This window comes from Rhinatrema bivittatum, chromosome 12 (genome assembly GCF_901001135.1).
Source record: "Rhinatrema bivittatum chromosome 12, aRhiBiv1.1, whole genome shotgun sequence".
NCBI lineage: Eukaryota > Metazoa > Chordata > Amphibia > Gymnophiona > Rhinatrematidae > Rhinatrema > Rhinatrema bivittatum.
This window is the reverse complement of record NC_042626.1, coordinates 52,364,788-52,386,427: the sequence shown is the minus strand read 5'-3', so window position 1 is coordinate 52,386,427 and position 21,640 is coordinate 52,364,788. Positions and strand designations below refer to the sequence as shown.

Sequence of the window (21,640 nt, the reverse complement as noted above, 5' to 3'; positions counted from 1 at the left end):
ACCGCCGCTGGACCCGCAGGTTATTTAAGTTATTTGGGGGGGGTTCGGGAGGGTGGGGGATTTAATTTAAAGGGTCGGGGGGTGGGTTTTAGGGGGTTTTAGTGTGCCGGCTCACGATTCTAACGATTTATAACGATAAATCGTTAGAATCTGTATTGTATTGTGTTCCATAACGGTTTAAGACGATATTAAAATTATCGGACGATAATTTTAATCGTCCTAAAACGATTCACATCCCTGCTCCCTGGCTCCACTTCTCCAGTTTTCTTTCTTCCCAAAAGGATGAGAGAAAGAGCACTAATGTCCAATGTATATTATTATATAAAATCAAATCTTTATTAATATTTTTTTCAAAAATAAAATAAATGGGCACTTAATCAGCTAACTCTCTAGTAAAACGCACGTACGTTCACACATATGATGCATACATAATATGCATGAGAACTGATTGCTGCCTCCACATATATCATAACAAATTGAATCATTACTAGTCAGAAAACCAAAAAAGAGTGGTGGATCTCCACTTGCAGCACATCCTACACAATGATGTCAATATTTAACATGTTCAGCACAAATGTTCATTAAATGCACTCACAAACATATTCATGAGCATAAGTCATAGTGAGCTATTTGCATCCCATATTGGCTATGGATGCCTCGATTGTCTAGCTTACAGCTAACAGTTATAGAAGGGTATTGAAGATCCCTTGGGAAAAGATGGTAGCATCTGCTGCCTATACAATTCACCCCCTTACTTAGTTTCCCAAACCGTCAAGGTCAGGGCCCTTGTTGGTTGCCGTTTGATTCCAATTCCCCTTTATCTCTTGCTGTTGAAGCAGAGAGCAATGTTGGAGTTGCATCAAAAGTATCAGGCTTATTGGTTAAGGGGTAGATTTTAAAAGAAGCGCGATCAGCCTACTTTTGCTTGCGCATCAGACTCAAGCAAAAGTACGCTGGATTTTAGTAGATACGCGCGGAGCCGCGCGTATCCACTAAAATCCTGGATCGGCGCGCGCAAGGCTATCGATTTTGTATAGCCTGCGCGCGCCGAGCCGCGCTGCCTCCCCCCGTTCCCTCCAAGGCCGCTCCGAAATCGGAGCGGCCTCGGAGGGAACTTTCCTTTGCCCTCCCCTCACCTTACCCTCCCTTCCCCTACCTAACCCACCCAGCCCTGTCTACACCCCCCCCCTTACCTTTGTCGGGGGATTTACGCCTCCCGGAGGGAGACGTAAATCCCCGCGCGCCAGCGGGCCTGCTGCGCGCCGGGCCGCGACCTGGGGGCGGGTACGGAGGGCGCGGCCACGCCCCTGGACCGCCCCGGGCCGTAGCCACGCCCCCGTACCCGCCCCCAAAACCCTGTCGACACGCCCCCGAAACGCCGCGACGACCGGGCCCGCCCCCGACACGCCCCCCTCCGAAAACCCCGGGACGTACGCGAGTCCCGGGGTCTGCGCGCGCCGGTAGGCCTATGTAAAATAGGCCTACCGGCGCGCAGGGCCCTGCTCGCGTAAATCCGCCCGGTTTTGGGCGGATTTACGCGAGCAGGGCTCTGAAAATCCGCCCCTTAGAGTAGTAACCGCCACACCAGCAAGTTACCCCCATGCTTATTTGTTTTCCCAGACCATAAAATCCAATGTCCTTGTTGGTTGCTGTCTGAAACTAATTCCCCTTTTCCTCTTTTCCCCCTGCTGTTAAAGCAGAAAGCAATAATGGAGCTGCATCAACAGTATGAAGGCTTATTGGTTAGAGGTAGTAACCGCCTCACCAGCAAGTTACCCCCATGCACCCATTTCTTCATTCCCCTCCCCCTTGCCTTTAGGGATCCACAGTGTTTATCCCAAGCCCCTTTGAAATCTTTCACCATTTTTGTCTTCACCACCTCCTCCGGAAGGGCATTCCAGGCGTCCACCACCCTCTCCGTGTAGAAATATTTCATGATGTTGGTTCTGAGTTGTCCTCCCTGGAGTTTCATTTCATGACCTCTAGTTCTATTGATTTCTTTCCAACAGAAAAGATTTGTCGATTGTGCATCATTAAAACCTTTCAGGTATCTGAAGGTCTGTATCCTGTCTCCCCTGCACCTCCTCTCTTCCAGGATGTACATATTCAGATCCTTCAGCCTCTCCTCATAAGTCATTTGATGGAGCCCCCCTACCATTTTGGTTGCCCTTCTCTGGACCACCTCCATCCTGCCTCTGTCTCTTTTGAGATACAGGCTCCAGAACTGAACACAATACTTCAGGAGAGGCCTCACCAAGGACCTGTACAAGGGGATTATCACCTCCTTTTTCTTACTGATTATTCCTCTGTCTGTGCAGCCTGGCTTTCTTCTGGCTTTAACTATCGCCTTGTCACATTGCTTCGCCGACTTCAGGTTGCCAGACACTATCGCCCCAAGGTCCCTCTCTTGCTCTATGCACAACAGCCCTTCACCCCCCATCACATTCTTGGCATTGAATCCCAGCTGCCATATCTTTGACCACTCTTCCAGCTTCCTTAAATCACGTCTCATTCTCTCTACTCCTTCCGACGTGTCCACTCTGTTGCAGATCTTAGTATCATCCGCAAATAGACAAACTTTACCTTCTATCCCTTCCGCAATGTCTCTCACAAAGATATTGAACAGGACCGGTCCCAACACTGATCCCTGCGGCACTCCGCTTAACACCGCTCTCTCTTCAGAATAGGTTCCATTTACCATCACACGCTGTCTTCTGTTGTTCAACCAGTTTGTAATCCAGGCCACCTTCAGTGCTTCTCTGATGCTACAGTTTGCAGCCCATTGTATCAAGAGACTGTGGATTAGTAATTTAAGCACTACTAATATCTGATACCAAGTTTTTAATTGTTAGGGGTTTTTTAAAATCAGTTTTGCACCTTTTGTATTTGTTTGCAGTTTCTCTTGAATATATAAGGTGTTTTTCTCATTTTTGTTAGCAATATGCCGCAATGTCTATTTAACCCTTATAATCACAGTTCAGAAGCATTTTGCTTAGGAGTCAGAAATAGCAGGTCGGGCTTTGAAATACAATTGTTCCCAGCAGCAAACATCTTACTAGGAACAAAAGCAGCTGTGGCTTACCTGAAATGACTCCTATGATGACTTGGTGGGGGAAGTGAGCTGCTAGAAAGATCCTGGATAGGCAAACACAGATCTGAACTCCCCAGAATGTCACCCAGAGTGCCCCTCGCAGGCATCTGAAAGGCAGCACAGGAAGCCACTGTAGGATCAGATGCCATTCCCCTCATAATAGCAGTAGGGTCAACCTGCAGGTCATAAGAATGCAGCAATAGTGCTGCAAAGCTGCAAAACATATCTATGAAACACCCAAGCTCCTTTATAAGGAAATTCACAGGTGAGTTTTAAACTACTCACTCAGCTCTGGCGAAACAAAACAACACACAAAAAGATAAGTCAAAATGTCAGCCCATGACTCAATGCAGAGGACACAAGTTCAATTCCCACATAAGTCTTCCAGTGCCCAGACTGGCTGTTGCGCTGGAGAGGCAGCATTTGCAGCCAAAGAGGGAGAGATTTCGTCATGGCTCAAAGGTGACATCTAGTGGCCAGTCTTAGGGTCTGCATCAGCTGGATTCCCGAAAGGAGCTGCTGTCTGTGGTACCTGGCTGAGGATTCACTGTGATGGCTTTAGGGTATACGAGCAGGGAACAAATCCCCGGAGGTGTAACCATTAAGAAACCAGATTTGACTAAGCTGGAAGCCCAAAGCAGCAGGAGGAAAATATTGATCTTTCCCCTTCCTTTTTTTTTTTTTTAATACAAACTGAGTGTATTAAAAAAAACAAAAAAACCCAAACCCTCCCACCCCCCCAAAACAAGTAGCAAGAAGCTAGAAATAAGCTAGGAGCAGTGTATTAGAGATGTGAATCGTGTCCTCGATCGTCTTAACGATCGATTTCGGCTGGGAGGGGGAGGGAATCGTATTGTTGCCGTTTGGGTGTGTAAAGTATCGTGAAAATCGTTAAAATCGTGAGCCGGCACACTAAAACCCCCTAAAACCCACCCCCGACCCTTTAAATTAAATCCCCCACCCTCCCGAACCCCCCCCCAAATGCCTTAAATTACCTGGGGGTCCAGCGGCACACTAAAACACGGCACACTAAAACCCACCCCGACCCTTTAAATTAAATCCCCCACCCTCCCGAACCCCCCCCCCAAATGCCTTAAATTACCTGGGGTCCGTAGCGGCGGTCCGTAGCTTAAATTACCTCCGTAGCCTTAAATTACCTCTGTAGCGGCGGTCCGTAGCTAAATCGGGGGAAGGGGGAGAGCAGGAAAACCGGCACACTAAATCGTGTAGTCTTCAGCCGGCGCCATTTTGCAAAATGGCTGCCGCAAAATGGCAGCGGCCATAGACCAAAACGATTTGACGCAGGAGGTCGTTCCGGACCCCCGCTGGACTTTTGGCAAGTCTTGTGGGGGTCAGGAGGCCCCCCCAAGCTGGCCAAAAGTTCCTGGGGGTCCAGCGGGGGTCCGGGAACGACCTCCTGCGTCGAATCGTTTTGGTCTATGGCCGCCGCCATTTTGCGGCGGCCATTTTGCAAAATGGCGCCGGCTGAAGACTACACGATTTAGTGTGCCGGTTTTCCTGCTCTCCCCCTTCCCCCGATTTAGCTACGGACCGCCGCTACGGAGGTAATTTAAGGCTACGGAGGTAATTTAAGCTACGGACCGCCGCTACGGACCCCCAGGTAATTTAAGGCATTTGGGGGGGGTTCGGGAGGTGGGGGATTTAATTTAAAGGGTCGGGGTGGGTTTTAGGGGGTTTTAGTGTGCCGTGTTTTAGTGTGCCGCTGGACCCCCAGGTAATTTAAGGCATTTGGGTGGGGGATTTAATTTAAAGGGTCGGGGGTGGGTTTTAGGGTGTTTTAGTGTGCCGGTTTTCCTGCCCTCCCCCTTCCCCGATTTACAATTTTTTGACGATAAATCGGGGGAATTGGTATTGTATCGTGGCCCTAACGATTTTTGACGATTTAAAATATATCGGACGATATTTTAAATCGTCAAAAAACGATTCACATCCCTACAGTGTATACCTAAGTAAAAAGGTTGAAAAGTTCAGCTCAGTTACTCACCTTGGAAAGGTGTTGAGGTAGTGTGATTTGGTTTGAATAGGTACCAACATTTGTTAATCAAGAGAGCAGTGAGTCACTCTGGCTGACTAACTGAAGTTAGACTGTTGTATATGTGCATACGATGCAAAGAGCTCCTGGCTCTCAGAGAACGAGTCCGATCTCTGGAGGCTAGAGTGGCAGACCTGGAGGAGCTGAGGCAGACAGAGAGGTATATAGATGAGTCCTTCAGGGACATAGTAGCCAAGTCCCAACTTCAGACTGGCAGCCCTGGTGCTGCCTTGGAGGAAGAAGGTCTCATGATGGGAGAGCATCAACCGGGTGCAGCAAGAAAGGATCTTGTAGCAAGGACCTGCTCTCCAGGTGATGCATTGTCCTTTCGCCCTGAGGATATCTCCCCAAGGCCTACTGCCCAGGAAGGAAAGGTTAGGTCGGCCGTCATAGTTGGTGATTCGATTATTAGGAATGTAGATAGCTGGGTGGCTGGTGGGCGTGAGGATCGCCTGGTAACATGCCTACTTGGTGCGAAGGTGGCGGACCTCACGCGTCACCTAGATAGGATTTTAGACAGTGCTGGGGAGGAATTTGTTGCCAGAGGATGTATTTAGTTCAGTTAGTATAGCTGTGTTTAAAAAAGGATTGGATAAGTTCTTGGAGGAGAAGTCCATTATCTGCTATTAATTAAGTTGACTTAGAAAATAGCCACTGCTATTACTAGCAACAGTAACATGGAATAGACTTAGTTTTTGGGTACTTGCCAGGTTCTTATGGCCTGGATATTCTACTGTTGGAAACAGGATGCTGGGTTTGATGGACCCTTGGTCTGACCCAGTATGGCATGTTCTTATGTTCTTCCCTGTTTAATTCAGGGTACATTTTCAGGAGGGTGCAGACTTAGCACTCTATACACTCGCTTTTTAGCCCACACAAACCAGCTACAGTTCAAACTCAGGTACCTATATATATTGTGTTTCACTACCGGCTTGTTATGCGGCTCTTATACAGTGTTAAATGAAAGTATAAAGTACACTCACTTTTTGTAAATTTATATTCTGTCTGTTAAGAACTTCAAACAGATTACATTATGGTGTTGTAGTTATTTCCCTATCCCCAGAGAATTTATAATCTAGATTTGTACCTGAGATAATGAAGGGTAAAGTGATTTTACATAAGAACTTGCCATACTGGGTCAGACCAAGGGTCCATCAAGCCCAAAGTCACAAGGAAGAGCAGTGGGATTTAAATCCTGACTTCCATGGCTCATAACCCACTGCGCTAACCACTAGGCTAATCCTCTACTCCTCTGTTAAATGATAATGTAAAGTTCACATACTTTTTCAGCTAGCTAAACATCCACATAACAGGATAAGGATAATTTGGGTGGGATAAACCTTTGAAAATGTATCATTTAGTTTATAGTGAATGTCTGAATTTTATTTTTTACATTTGATCTTTAAATAAAAATATAGGTTCATGCTAAAACCAGGAATGGGTCAGCCTGTCCCTGATGACCTGGAGCCAGCTGCTAACCCCCCTAACTAGTGCTGCACGGTCAGCACTGTAAAACACTATAGCAGAAGTAATTCTCTGCTGTTGCTTACGGTGTGCGCTGCGGAGATCTGCTCCTCACCTCGTCCTGAAGGAAGGTGGCTGCTTCTGCAGGAAGAGGGTGACTAGAGCGGTCACCATCACATAGTAAACTCCAGCTGAACCCATCGCGTGTCCAGAAGGACTTCCTGCGATAACAAGAGCATAGCAATTAATTAAAAAAAATAATAAAGTTCAGCAGCCACAAGATGCAAGAAAGAGGTAGAAGTGCTGACCACAAAGCTGGTGTCATTTGATTAAACAGGCCCTGATGGTGCAACCCTCATCACTCTATTAAGGTGCAACCAAGGAACTGAGCATCGATGTTCCAGTTTCTCACACCTGTAGCAGGCACTGGTTCCATTCAATCTGTGTAGCACTCCCCCTTCAGGAAATTCAGTTGAACTGGGGCTAAGGGAGGAGAGAAGCTGTAACAGAAGACAAAAACCCACCCCGTGGTAGGAAAGGTCTGGGGTTGCGAGATATAACCATGCCCTCCCAGTGGCAAAGCGAGGGGGGCTGGGGGGGGGGGTCAAAGTGCCGGGGTACCTGGGGACCTCTTTTTTGTATTTTTTTTTTCAGCCACACACAGAGAGAATGCGAGAAGAGGGGGTTATTTGAAATGTCTGTTGTTTCTATGACCTTAAGCATTTCTACAAAGAGGGTGCTGCTGGTTGGTGGTGGTGGGAAGTGGGAGGGGCATGGGAAGACAATACAAATGTTTTGGACCCTGAGTGCCGGAGATCCTTGCTATACCTCTACTAGGGATGTGCATTCGTTTTGAACGAATGCGCAATCCGCAACGTATAGGTCCCTATTCGTTGCATTCGTGGGTCCGCGAAATGCATGGCGAACGCCCACAAATGCAACATATTATACGTTTCCATTCTTTTGGTTCGTGCCGCAGTGTTTTAGAAATAGAAGGCCATGTGAGAGTAGGGGCGGATTGGCCTATCGGGGGATTGGGCTTCCCCCGGTGGGCTGGACTAGCGGATCACGTGGCCTCCTCTGCTCCGGGACATTGAGGGCGCTGGGCCGAAGAAATGAAGAGACCAGGCCGGCAGGGCCAAAGAAAAGAAGATGGCTGCTGCCAGCCGCCGCTGGAGAAATGAAGACCGGCGTAGTCAGCCGCCGACGGAGAGCAGGCCAGCGGGGCTGAAGAAAACAAGATCGGCACAGCCCGAGACTAGGCCGAAGAAAAGAAGATGGCCACTGCCAGCCGCCGCCAGAGAAATGAAGACCGGCACAGCCCGAGACTAGGCCGAAGAAATGAAGATGGCCGCTACCAGCCGCCGCTCGAGAAATGAAGACCGGCGCAGTCAGCCGGCGACAGAGATGAGCTGTTCAGCTGGGGGCCTTTGTGTGCATATATATTTGAGATCGGAAGGGTGCTTCTGTGTATGTGTATGTGAGAAAGGAATGGTGCTTCTGTGTGAGACAGAGAAGGTGCTTCATGTATGTGAGATAGGGAGGGTGCTTCTGTGTGTGTGTGTGTGTGTGTGTGTGTATGTGTATGTGTGTGTATGTGAGAAAGGAATGGTGCTTCTGTGTGTGTGTGTGTGTGTATGTGAGAAAGGAATGGTGCTTCTGGGTGTCTTTGTGGTATGTATGTGAGAAAGGAATGGTGCTTCTGTGTGTGGTGTATTGTTATCCTAGGACCCAGTGTAATATTTACCCTTGCTTATTCACAGGTAGGGTTATTGTTGTTTGAGTCCATGGTGTTATTACTGTTATGTTACGATGGGATTGCAGTATAGATTTTGAGTGTCTTGTTTGTGGGGTTTTGTGTTAGTTCACAATGTGTCTGGCAGTGGAAGGTGTTTGTGTTGCTGTTACTGTGAGGTGACAGAATTTGAAAATATCTTTTAGTATGATGAGCTGTAAGGGAAACATCCAAGCTCCATTGTTTGGGGGAATTTCAGTGGATGCACAGAGTTACAGAACTGGAGGTGCAGGATTTGTATTGACATTCTGTCCCTTCCTATATGTTCCAGACTTCACTCTCATAGCCATATAGGATTAGTTGAATGAGGCTATCGAATAATTTTATAGTGTGAAACTGACTAGCTTTTTAAAATTACGCAGAAGACCCTTTGGACTTTTTTATTAATACTTTTTTTTTTTTATAACCAATTTGAAAGCAGGCTCCATGCTATAGATGTGATGAAGAAATGTCATTTTGGCTCCCCTCCAAAATAAATTCTTCTGTCTAGAGACGCCACTGATTTTCTGTGACCTTAAGCATTAGTACAAGAAGGATTAAGGGGGGGATGCTGGAGAGGCTCACAAATGCATTGGCCTCCGGGCGCCGGAGACCCTTGGTGCGCCACTGGGTGCGAGTCATATGGGGCCACAAGCGGTGGCAAAGAGGAGTGGAGATTTGGCGGCCGCGAGCAGTGCCCAACTGCTCGCGACCCAGAAAACCACACAGTCAGCGGGCTTGATCGAGAATGAGGTAGGAGTCGGGGCTGAGACCAGGGGGTGGCGGTGCAACCAGGGGGGGGGGGGGGGGGGGGGGCGCAAGGGAGAAGGCTCGCCTAGGGCGCCAAATCCCCTTGCACTGGCCCTGTCAAGAGTAGAAACTGCCGCTCCGTGCCAGTTTAGCTTTTTTATTTATTCCCATCTTCTAGCCTTTTAGGGATCCACAGTGTTTATCCCATGCCCCTGTTAGGATTCCCCAGCCACCTTGGGACAATTATCTTTCCTCACCATGGAGGTTACGCATGTCCAAGCCCCTGACTGGAGGCAGGGCCGGTGCAAGGGGATTGGGCGCCCTAGGCAATTTCAGCCTTGCGCCGCCCCCACCCCGGTCACAGCCCCGACTCCTTCCCCCCCTAAAAGAAAACTCATCTGATGCTCCAGTGGGGGCCCGGGAGCGATCTGACGCTCCCGGGGCCTTGGCTGCCACTATCAAAATGGCGCCGGTGCCCTTCAGCCCCTACCATGCGACAGGGGCTACCGGTGCCATTGGTTGGCCCCTGTCGCATGGTAGGGGCTAAAGGGCACCAGCGCCATTTTGGTTAGTGGCAGCCGAGGGCTCAGGAGCGTCAGATCACTCCCGGGCCCTCCGCTGGACCACCAGGGGGGCGTTGGGAGGGTGCCACGGGGGGTGGGCAGGCAAAAAGTGCCCTTTCAAATTTTGCCGCCTACCGCGGCGCCCCCTACCACTCGGCGCCCTAGGCACAGGCCTAGCTCACCTAATGGTTCCTCCGGCCCTGACTGGAGGGACACATCCCCAGAGTCAGAGAGCAGTCTAATCCTGCTCATGTAAATCTGGGAACACTGGAAGTAACTGGACACTTTCTGCTTTGCATCTATTGATTTTTTTATGAGGAACTACAGTGATCTTTAATTTGAACCCTCTCTAGTGAGTCCTACCTGGTTTGTAAGTGTACCTGTCCCAAAGAGCTATGGTAACACACACACAAGGAAGAACATTACTATCTGGGCCAAAAAGATGAGCTGTTACCCCCACAGAAAGGACCCACACATTGGGGATACAGAAAAGGGGAATGAGAAGTATGAAGTCCTTACCAGTTATTAATTCTTTTGTGTGCCCTTGGAGGATGTGCCACTACAAAGCAAAGGGTTACACCTGCATACACACACTCACAGATTTCAGATTTAGAAAATGTTATTGGCACACACATACTCACTTTCACTATAACACAGCTATATACCCATACACACACTCACTCACTCTCACACAGCTACACACCCATACACACGCTCTCTCACTCTCACACAGCTATATACCCATACACACCCTCATTCTCACACAGTTACACACCCATACACGCATGCTCTCAGTCTCACACAGCTACACACATGCACACACTCACTCTCACACAGCTACACATCCATACACGCACTCTCTCACTCTCACATAGCTGCACATACTCACACTTGCTCTTAACCAGGCTCAGGAAAATAGGGGAGAAAAAGAGTACTCGTCCCCTCACCACTTTAAAAAAAATATAACAAACTAGCATTTGGTTTATATTTCTGAAATAATATGAGGGGCTTATTTACTAAGCTGCAATTTGCATTCAGTAAACAGCATTTACCGCATGGTAAAACACATTGACACAAACAAAATGGAAATGCAATGTGAAATTTGCAATTATCGCAAACTTCAGTGCATTATTTCCAGGTCCCTAAATCAGGCACAAAGTAGATATGCTAATGAACTGTGCCATATGCAAAACAGCTAGCTGGCAGGCCAAGTAGTAGCACAGCACTGTGCTACTCTGGGGGAAATGAGCTAACTTCCCTGGGAGCATCACCAGGCTAGGAGCTGTCGATTTAAAGGGGAAATAAAGCCCTGTAAATGTCCCCCAACTTGGTTAAAAATCCCCTGGTGGCCCGTGGTGAACCACAACAACCTCTCCACTGTACCCCCACTCAGCCCCTAAATGAAAATAAAAAAAAAAACAATCAGGACCCTCACACCGTCTCCCAGGCATACCCCATAGCTTTGGGGGATTTGAAGAGGGCAGGAGTCATCTCCATTTCCTCCTGCCCCAAAGTGCCATCTTCCAAAATAGCGTCGCCCCTATGTCTCTCCGAATCTCTGTGTGTGCATCCCTGGGCTTGTGTATCTGTGTGTGTGCTGTGGGTGCCCCTGGTTGTCTGTGTCAGGGTACGTGGGTATATCAGTTGCTAATTCATGAAAATTATTTTTACTGACAGGCTGCCAGATTTTTCCTGCCACCCCCACTTTTTTTTTCTTACAGTCATGCATTTTACCTTTGCCATTTTGTGCACAGCTGGACACATCCCAGATGTAGCCCTGCCACCTGACCCTCGACTCCTGAATACTGCAGTCTTGGAGAGCCTTTGCACGGCACAGGAGACCCAGGCCCCATCACGCACAAGGTTTTTGCTAACCTGAAATAACCTTTTGGAAGCCACTGGTAGCCAGTGGCTTCCAGGATAATATATAAATCTATGACGCTGATACACAAAGCCATTCAAAACAGAGATATGCCCTGGTTCACTGATCATCTACAATTCAACACTTCATCCCGCCCAACGAGATTCCAGCATTTAGCCAAACTAAAGATCCCAGCACCCAATCTGACTAGACTTTCTAGTACAAAAGAACGGTCATTCATCATTGCTGGATCAACAATATGGAACACCATGCCCTCTGAATTACGCCAGGAAATTTGTCACAAAAAATTTAAACAAAACCTTAAAACCTGGCTATTTAAAAAAGCCTACTATTAATGATCTGAGTCCTATACCATTCTTCACCATTTCCACAGTCTCTTATATTTCGATTATATTCTTTAATACAAAGTTATACACGGTTTTGTATTTGTTCAGTTTCTATGTTATATTGTAAAGCGCAATGCTGAATTATTGTTTTAATGTAAACCGAGGTGATGTTACTTACGTACCCCGGTATATAAAAATCTGCAAATAAATAAATAATAAATAAATGGACGCATCCTTTTCTTTTTACTGTCGGTAAATTAATTGATGTTGCCAACCCTGGTGTGCATGTGTATGACTATGTCTGTATGTACACTACCTTTTATTTATTTATTTATTGGATTTATATTCTGTTTTGATGTTTATATCTGTCTATGCTATGTGTGTATCTGTTTATGTGTGAGATTGTGTATCTCTGTGCGTGTATGTATATTTCTGTGTGTGTGTGTGTATCTCTGTGCGTGTATGTCTATTTCTGTGTGTGTATCTGTGTGCGTGTGTGTCTATTTCTGTGTGTGTGTGTGTGTGTGTGTCTGTGTATCTGTGTGCGCGTGTGTGTGTGTATGTATGTAAATGTACCAGTTAATACATTTTTCATGATGGAACTCCTCTGCTGAAGTTTCATCAGCTTTTAAACATTAGCTAGACTCAGCTATTTTATTTTATTTATTTATTTTTACTTTTTGATAATAAGTGACTAATCAGGAAATAAAGTGGCATTTGATAGGTCAGGCAGTAAAACAAACATTTCCTGTTTTATTCCTGCCGTGGAAACATCCAGCTGACACAGCAGAGAGTGCTGCAGAGATGGGAAAAACAAGAAGGCATATGGAGGCCCTTACCTGGCCCAGTTTCACATGTGATGGAAACTGTTCGATGGCTGGAACAGAAGTGTTTCTGTAGTACAGCGTCTCATGCACCCACCAGTATGGCCTTGCCCAGAGAGAACCCTGGAAGAAAGCATAGCAGCTTGAAAACAATTGCCCACCTCTCAACAGGCCCATCTCTCAGCCTATCAGGTTGTCCTGTTCCTCAACAGACCAGTCTCTGGGCCTATCAGGTTGTCCTGTTCCTCAACAGACCAGTCTCTGGGCCTATTAGGTTGAGGTTGTCCTGTTCCTCAACAGACCAGTCTCTGGGCCTATCAGGTTGTCGCATTCCTCAATAATTAATGGTAGTGGAATTTGAGCAAACAATGGTATAAACATAGAGGATCTGGGGAGACAGCTGATGGTAATGAAGCACTGGGAAACTTTGACAGAGCGCCGGTTCAGCCTTTAACAGCAGTGGTATGACTGCTTTGTGCTTCCGGGAATTCATTGGGATGGCTTGCACACAGTGGCAGTTACCACCCTAACAGTAGATGTGGGTGTAACCGGCACCGAGTGGTAATTTGAGCCCTAAACAGCATTGGTATGATTGCATTGGCTTGGGGTATTGATTTGATGAGTTGAAAACAGCAGGGCCTGAAATGGCCCTACCAGCTGCAGAGGTGGAGGCCATCCCTTGGCAGATTGTGGGCATGCTTGGGACAGTGCTGGGAAAAGGGTAGAGAGGACAAGTCAAAGATGTAGCGGGAATTGGGGTGTTGGGTTGCATAGGGATCTTGTGTGTACATGCACGAAAATTAAGTGAATCTCTACTGGGCAAACTGGGTGGATGTTGGTCTTCTTCTGCTATCATTTGCTATGTGACTATGCTTATTATTATTATCATCATTTTTATGATTTATATTCCGCTTTTCAGCATTCCAAAGTGGATTCCGTTCAGGTACTGTAGATATTTCCCTATGCCCAGAGGGCTCACAATCTAAGTTTCTACCTCCGCCCCCTCCCAACGCAAAGTTGATTAGTAAATCAGACCACGAATAATTGGGAATTTCAAATTCTTTTACTTGATAAATACTGTATTCTTGGCTATGTTTGAATACATCCGGTTGGATTTCAAGTTATTCTGGTATGCATTCCCGGATAACTCTTAGCCAGCTATATTCAAGTGATGGTCAGTTAAGTGGCTAAACTTGAAGAAAGAAAAACCCAAAAAGAGCCTGCTAGCCTGATTCCTCCCCAATCCTGCTAAAAAAAAAGTAAGACTTGCAGGACATAGCAGCCGAATCCTTCCCCCTCCGTCACCATGCTTCCCGAAAACTACAAAACACGTTACAACAGTTGCGGGCCTACCAGTCAAAGATCTGCAACCTCCCCCCTCCCATTCGACACCCCCTGGCAAAATGAATTTAGAATCAAGACCTCCCCTCCAATAAGCTCCCCCCCCCCCCCATTCGGCACACCGAGCAGCCACCAGGACTGGGTACAAGCATCCAGCATCCTGTGCTGTAAGAACATAAGAACATAAGAACATGCCATGCTGGGTCAGACCAAGGGTCCATCAAGCCCAGCATCCTGTTTCCAACAGAGGCCAAACCAGGCCACAAGAACCTGGCAATTACCCAAACACTAAGCAGATCCCATGCTACTGATGCAGTTAATACCAGTGGCTATTCCCTAAGTAAACTTGATTAATAACCATTAATGGACTTCTCATCCAAGAACTTATCCAAACCTTTTTGAACCCAACTATACTAACTGCACTAACCACATCCTCTGGCAACAAATTCCAGACCTTTATTGTGCGTTGAGTGAAAAAGAATTTTTCTCCGATTAGTCTTAAATGTGCTACTCGCTAACTTCATGGAATGCCCCCTAGTCCTTCTATTATTGAAAGTGTAAATAACCAAGTCACATCTACTCTTTCAAGACCTCTCATGATCTTAAAGACCTCTATCATATCCCCCCTCAGCCGTCTCTTCTCCAAGCTGAACAGCCCTAACCTCTTCAGCCTTTCCTCATAGAGGAGCTGTTCCATCCCCTTTATCATTTTGGTTGCCCTTCTCTGTACCTTCTCCATCGCAACTATATCTTTTTTTGAGATGCAGCGACCAGAATTGTACACATTATTCAAGGTATGGTCTCACCATGGAGCAATATAGAGGCATTATGACATTTTCCGTTTTATTAACCATTCCCTTCTTAATAATTCCTAACATTCTGTTTGCTTTTTAACTGCTACAGCACACTGAGCCGACGATTTTAAAGTATTATCCACTATGATGCCTAGATCTTTTTCCTGGGTGGTAGCTCCTAATATGGAACCTAACATCGTGTAACTACAGCAACGGTTATTTTTCCCTATATGCAACACCTTGCACTTGTCCACATTAAATTTCATCTGCCATCTGAATGCCCAATCTTCCAGTCTTGCAAGGTCCTCCTGTAATGTATCACAGTCTGCTTGTGATTTAACTACTCTGAATAATTTTGTATCATCCGCAAATTTTATAACCTCACTCGTCGTATTCCTTTCCAGATCATTTATATATATATATTGAAAAGCACCGGTCCAAGTACAGATCCCTGAGGCACTCCACTGTTTACCCTTTTCCACTGAGAAAATTGACCATTTAATCCTACTCTCTGTTTCATGTCTTTTAACCAGTAACAGGTCGATACAGTACAGTGTGCTCCGTTGGAGCGCACTGTTAGCTAGCTCTGGACGCGTGTTTTCCCTTACCCCTTATTCAGTAAGGGGAGGAAAACACGCGGCCCACCCGCAGCACCTAATAGCGCCCTCAACATGCAAATGCATGCTGATGGCCCTATTAGGTATGCGCGCGGGATACAGTAAGTAAATGTGCAGCCAAGCCGCACATTTTACTTTCAGAAATTAGCGCCGACCCAAAGGGTGGTGCTAATTTCTTCCGGCGCCAGGAAAGTGCACAGAAAAGCAGTAAAAACTGCTTTTCTGTGCACCCTCCGACTTAATATCATAGCGATATTAAGTCGGAGGTCCCGAAAAGTAAAAAAAAGTAAAAAAAATAAAAATAAAAATTTGAATTCGGCCCGGACGCTCAATTTTGCCGGTGTCCGGTTTCCGAGCCCGTGGCTGTCAGCGGGCTCGAGAACCGACGCCGGCAAAATTGAGCGTCGGCTGTCAAACCCGCTGACAGCCGCCGCTCCAGGCCAAAAGGAGGCGCTAGGGACGCGCTAGTGTCCCTAGCGCCTCCTTTTCCTCGTTTGCACCGCGTCGCCTAATTTGCATACTGGATCGCTCGCACCGGCCCTTGGCCGGTGCGTGCGCCGGGAGAGCGGGCGTTCGTCCGCTCTCCCGCGGTTTTACAGTATCGGGCTGTTTGTAAGCCACGAAAGGACATCGCCTCCTATCCCATGACTTTTAGTTTTCGTAGAAGCCTCTCATGAGGGACTTTGTCAAACGCCTTCTGAAAATCCAAATACACTACATCTACCGGTTCACCTTTATCTACATGTTATTAACCCCTTCAAAAAAGTGAAGCAGATTTGTGAGGCAAGACTTGCCTTGGGTAAAGCCATGCTGACTTTGTTCCATTAAATCATGGGGGATGGGGGAAGGGGGATGAGAGAAGTGCAAGACAAGGCCTAGAGCTGCCCAGCCTTACAAAAACAGTGTTGGCCACTCACCCAGCCCATTCTGTGGCTGAATTCAAGCATGCATGGGACAGTCACAGACATAAGAGGATGTTAATGGCTGGAGGGAGACCACAGAGGAGTAAGACCTGCCACAACACAAGTAGGCAGGTACAAACGAGCATACTAAGTCTGCAGATGTCTTCCATGTTTCTATAAAACATCTTCATCTTCTTTTCATCATCTGGGCTATTTCCACAGCTGGGGGAGTTGGAATTCTTCTCTCAGATATGCAGACGTCCTTTGGCTGACACATTCATTGCTGGAGATAGCACACAATACTTCAAAAGTCAGCCTCCATTTTTCTTGTGAGGAAAAGCTTGGGGAGTAGATAAGATAAGGGCAGCAGCCAAAGCCTGTTTTAGGTGTTGGGAGGGGGAGCAAGCAGAGCAATTGTTCAGAGCCCTTTGACAAAACTGAGTGATGTCACTGAGAGGGAATTTCAGGGTGCCTGGCTCTGGCTGGGGCCCAGGCCCAGCTCTTCAATCAGGCAAATTAGATGATTGCCTACAGTGCCCGAGTTTTGGGGCTTTGAAGTGCATGAGCACGTGTGGCTCTGCCTGATGATTCTATTGGCCAGTACCCCAATCTCAGGCAGCAGTGAAGAGTGCTCTGCTTCCTGTTTCTGCCCCGCCTTTCGCAGGCAGTGTGCAGGGAATAGGAAGGGGTGAGGCAGTTTTTCATTGCATGTATCCCAGTTGGCCAACTTTGGTCCTCAAGAGCCACAAACAGGTCAGGTGTTCAGGATATCTACAATGAATATGCCTGAGATAGATTTGCATGCAAATCTATCTCAGGCATATTCATTGTGGATATCATGAAACGTTGCCTGTTTGTGGCTCTTCAGGACTGGAGCTGGCCACTCCTAGCATATATCTATGTATTTGGCAAAAAAAAAAAAAAAAAAAGGCTGTATGTGTGACTAGCATCACTTTTTTCTGCTAATGTGTTTTGATTTCCCAACAGGAAGTGTATTGTTAAATAATACATTTGGGGTTTTAGTCTGCCTTTCCAAATAATGCTCAAGTTAGCTTACCACATTTTTAGAATTCAGGAATCCTGAGTCCCTGGCCCAGAGAGATTACAATCTAAGACCTAGATTCATCATTTTGCTCTATATTTCCCACAAATATCTCCCATGATAAAAAAAAAATGTGTGACTCTTTATAAGGCTTGCCTATAAGTCAACTATTTATGCCACTGTATGTTTCCAACAGAGGCCAAACCAAGCCTGAAGAACCTGGCAATTACCCAAACACTAAGAAGATCCCAAGCTACTGATGCAATTAATAGCAGTGGCTATTCCCTATGTAAACTTGATTAATAGCCGTTAATGGACGTCTCCTTCAAGAACTTATCCAAATCTTTTTTGAACCCAGCTACACTAACTGCACTAGGCACATCCTCTGTGTATATTGTGCCGGTAGTGTTGTGGTTCTGGCCGCGAGCACCGCAGCCAGGCCCTTACCTGCTCCTGCTTCCAGAGGCCTGGTTTGCGGCCTGGTTTGCGGCGTCCCCGCTGGGGCTGTGCCACAGCAAGCCCTCCCATGGATGCCTGGCTCCTAGGCGCGTGCGCGCCACTTGGGCGCTTTTCTAGGCTGTTTCCCGCCAGTGGTGACTCCTCCCAACTTCTGACATCAGACGCTGTGGCCTTGATAAGCCGGCCGCGGCCATCCAGTTTTTGCCTTGCAACGAGTTAGCTTCCTGGTTTCCTGTTGTGCTGTGCCCCGGAGTGACTCGCCTTGCTTCGTCGCCCCGTTCCTGCTACAGTACCTGCTTGGTTCCTTCCTGCCTGCTACAGTACCTGCTTGGTTCCTTCCTGCCTGCTACAGTACCTGCTTGGTTCCTGCTTGCTTGCTACAGTACCTGCTGGTTCGTGCCTGCCTGCTCAGTACCGGTTTGGTTCCTGCCAGCCTGCTACAGTACCCGGTTGGCCCCAGTCCGCCTGCTACAGTTCTTGCCTGGTTCCAGTACCTGAATCCTGCTACAGCCCCTGCCTGGTCCCACTCCCAGTACCCGGTGCCTGCTGCTGTTCCTGCCTGGTCCCAGTACCCGAATCCTGCCACAGTTCCTGTCTGGTTCCAGAACCCGAACCCAGTTGTAGTATTGCTACTGTCTTAGTCTGGTTCCAGTTACCTGTCCTGATCCACAACCCGCCTAAGTCCCAGCGGCCGGGTCCCTACGGGCTCCTCCCAGGGGGGCTTCGGCTTCCAAGGGTGAAGCCACCTAAGTCCCAGTGGTTGGGCTCCTACGGGCTCCTCCCGGGGGAGTGCCAGCTTCCAGGGTGAAGAGCATCTACGTCCTGCCTGAACATCTGCCTCCCGGCCTGCTACTCACTAGAGACTTTGACCATCTTTCCCCGTCTCCAGCAGGTCGGCCCAAGGGTCCACTAAACAGAGACTCCCATAACAGGTAGAGGGATAAAATGGACTACCATATTGAACGTCCATTTTCCTAACCTGCAAACAGCCACATTTCCTGGTTGCCCGATGCCAAGTTCATGCTAGGAATGCAGTTTTCCCTAGCGCTTTCCTATTGCATCGGGCACCCAAGAGAAGTGAATGTGCGTGCGTTAAAAAAGCGGGCCGGATAACTCAAACGTTATCTATCTAAATGTCAAATGTGGCATGTTCAGCCACTTATTCAACTAAATTATAGCCGGCTAAGTAGTTATCCGGCTATAGTTTAGCTGGATAAAAAAAGGGGTGTTTCAGAGGCATTCAAGGGAGGGGCTAAGATATCCGGCTAATCTAGCTGAATATTGGGTAAATCCAGTTAGGTTAGCTGGCTAACTTTAGGCCTCCCTTGGAACAGCCTCCCAGTGGAAGTGATGGAGACAGAAACAGAATCCAAATTCGAGAAAGCAAGGGATAAATGCAGGGGACTTCTGAAGGTGTGATGGAATTATAAAGCTAAATTAATTGGGCGAATGGGCAGACTGGATGAGTCATATGCTCTTTTTTTATGTTTCTAGTTATCTTTTATTGTCTTTGCTCTTAAATTCCCGGCTATATGATTCTTGCTAACTCTGGAAATCCAAGGTGGAACGGATTACGACTTCATCAGAAAAAGTCAAGGGCGTTACCCCCCCCCCCCCCCCCCAGCAAGGCATCCTGTCTCACGCAAAAACAGAACGGAGAAGGGTAAAATATGGAGCTGAGAGTTTATCTTTGGTACGTTGACCTTATTTCCTTGTGCCACGTTCTGTATTACTTTTGGCAACGCGTGCAAACTACCAGGCCAGTAAAGATGATTGCATCTGAATCTGGACATTGTCTGTAACATCCGTTGCTGTAATTCACAGGTTAAAATCCTGACCTTGGTTTAACCAAGGCAGATAAGAGTTGGTGGTAACCAAGCAGCAGTTGTGTGTTATCTCTGAAACAGGATTACCCTGTACCTCTCCCCTGCAGTTCCTAAACTTCTCTCTGTGTACAGTGCTCCAGCTCTCCTGATAATCCTCACTGTATTTCTTTCTTTTAATGTATATTCTTTCTTTTGAGCCACTTCCAAGCAGATTACGTTCAGGTACTGTAGGTATTTCCCTTTCTAGCTTCCATTTTTGTCAGGCTACGCTGGTCTTGGTTTTACCCGCACTGCATCCAACAGGGAAATGAATTAGAACTGCAGGTCCCTGCATGCGAAGGGGAAAAACCAGGACTGACTCAATTGGACTTGACAAAAAATGGAGCCAGTTGTCAATCCTACTTCTAATGTCTTCTTTTTAAGAGTATCAGATTCCTGAAGATGTTCTGGTGACGTCTACATTTTATGCTTTCAAGGTTGCGAGAACATTTTTATGTTCAGATTTCTAGTGGTCACTTGCAAGCATCAGTTCTTCAAGGTTTGTTTTTTTTTTTTAAGGCAACTGCTTTAAAAATTTATGGCCTGCTTTTCCAAAGAAGGCTCAAGACAGCTTATAACATATTAGAATCCAGGTGAAATAAGTCCCTGCCCCAAAGAACGTAAAATCGAAATGGAAACTTGAGGCAATGGTAGATAAATTAACTCACCCAAGGTTACAAGGGGGTGTCAGTGTGAGGAGTGGGATTTGAATTCTGGTTTCACCTTGTTCTTAGCGTATTGCTCTAACCATTTGGCACTTCCTTCTCCTACTGACAAAATGTATTTCAGAACATCACGTCACTGAGCTGCCTTCTATTTCCACGCTAAAATAAATTATTTTATTACTCCCACATGCACAGTTGGAACCGTATCCCAGATAGGATTTGGATCCTAGACCTCTCTTACTGTATTTCTGCACAATGAACATCTGTCAACCCTCAGTACAAGAAATACAATTGCAAAATTTGCTATTTTTTTTCTTCCTTGCAAGAGGAAAGATTCAAGCATGTGAGAGAAATTCACACTTTTCTTTCTTTTACATTTTATCGATATCCTCCTTTGCAAACTTTTTTGTAGCTGTGGGGAATAATTCATCCAATGAAAACCTGAGATAGTTTTGCCATCCTACATAAATACATTAAGTTGCGTTTATAGTAAGAACTCTGTCCAGGTTTCTCTTATCATTTCCTCTGAGCGGATTCCCTTTTCAGCCTAGCAGACGGCGAGCCGCACTACTTTAGGGCACTCACCACTTCAAGACCAGGTTCAGCCAGTCCCCGATCACCGCCACCCAGATGAGCCTGATGCCCACCGCCTCGCAGAGGTGGAACCAGATGGGGAAGAAGATGCAGAAGGTGCTCCGGAGGTCCGCCGCGTGGGAAATGAACACGAACCAGTCCTGGGAGCTCCTGTAGTGCGTCTGGAGGTACCGCACCACCTGGACTCCCGAGCCGTGGAGAAGATCCATCTCGCTCTCCATTCCCTCTCAGTCAGTGGTGTCAAAAAAACTTAGCTATTCATATAGGGTCTTTCCTGATCCTTCCTGGAGAGATGCGCTGAGTTGCCTCGGGCCTGGGATGACCACATACCATTTTTTGTGCCAGTTCCATTCAGTTTTCAGTGATTCCTCAACTCCCTCCCTACTTACCCCAGCCACCCCCCCCCCCCCCCGTGAGAAAAAAAAAGAGCAGAAAAAGCCATTGAACAAATGTATCCCAAAAGCTTTGATGTAAACATGTTTGCTGGCAGAGGCAAACAGCCTCTTCGGCCACTCATTGATCCAGCGGGATCAATCATTAACCTGCGATTCCTACAGCTGCTAGTCCTCTGCTTTCAGGGGCTGCTGTTCATTGCCAGGCTCTTGTGATATAGACTTCCATGAACTCACTGAGC

General features: G+C 47.1%; 1 pseudogene; it reads right to left on the bottom strand.

The window, feature by feature from the left end:
- Positions 1-229: 229 nt before the first annotated feature.
- LOC115073636 lies at positions 230-21,227 on the bottom strand (annotated as a pseudogene).
- Positions 21,228-21,640: the final 413 nt, after the last annotated feature.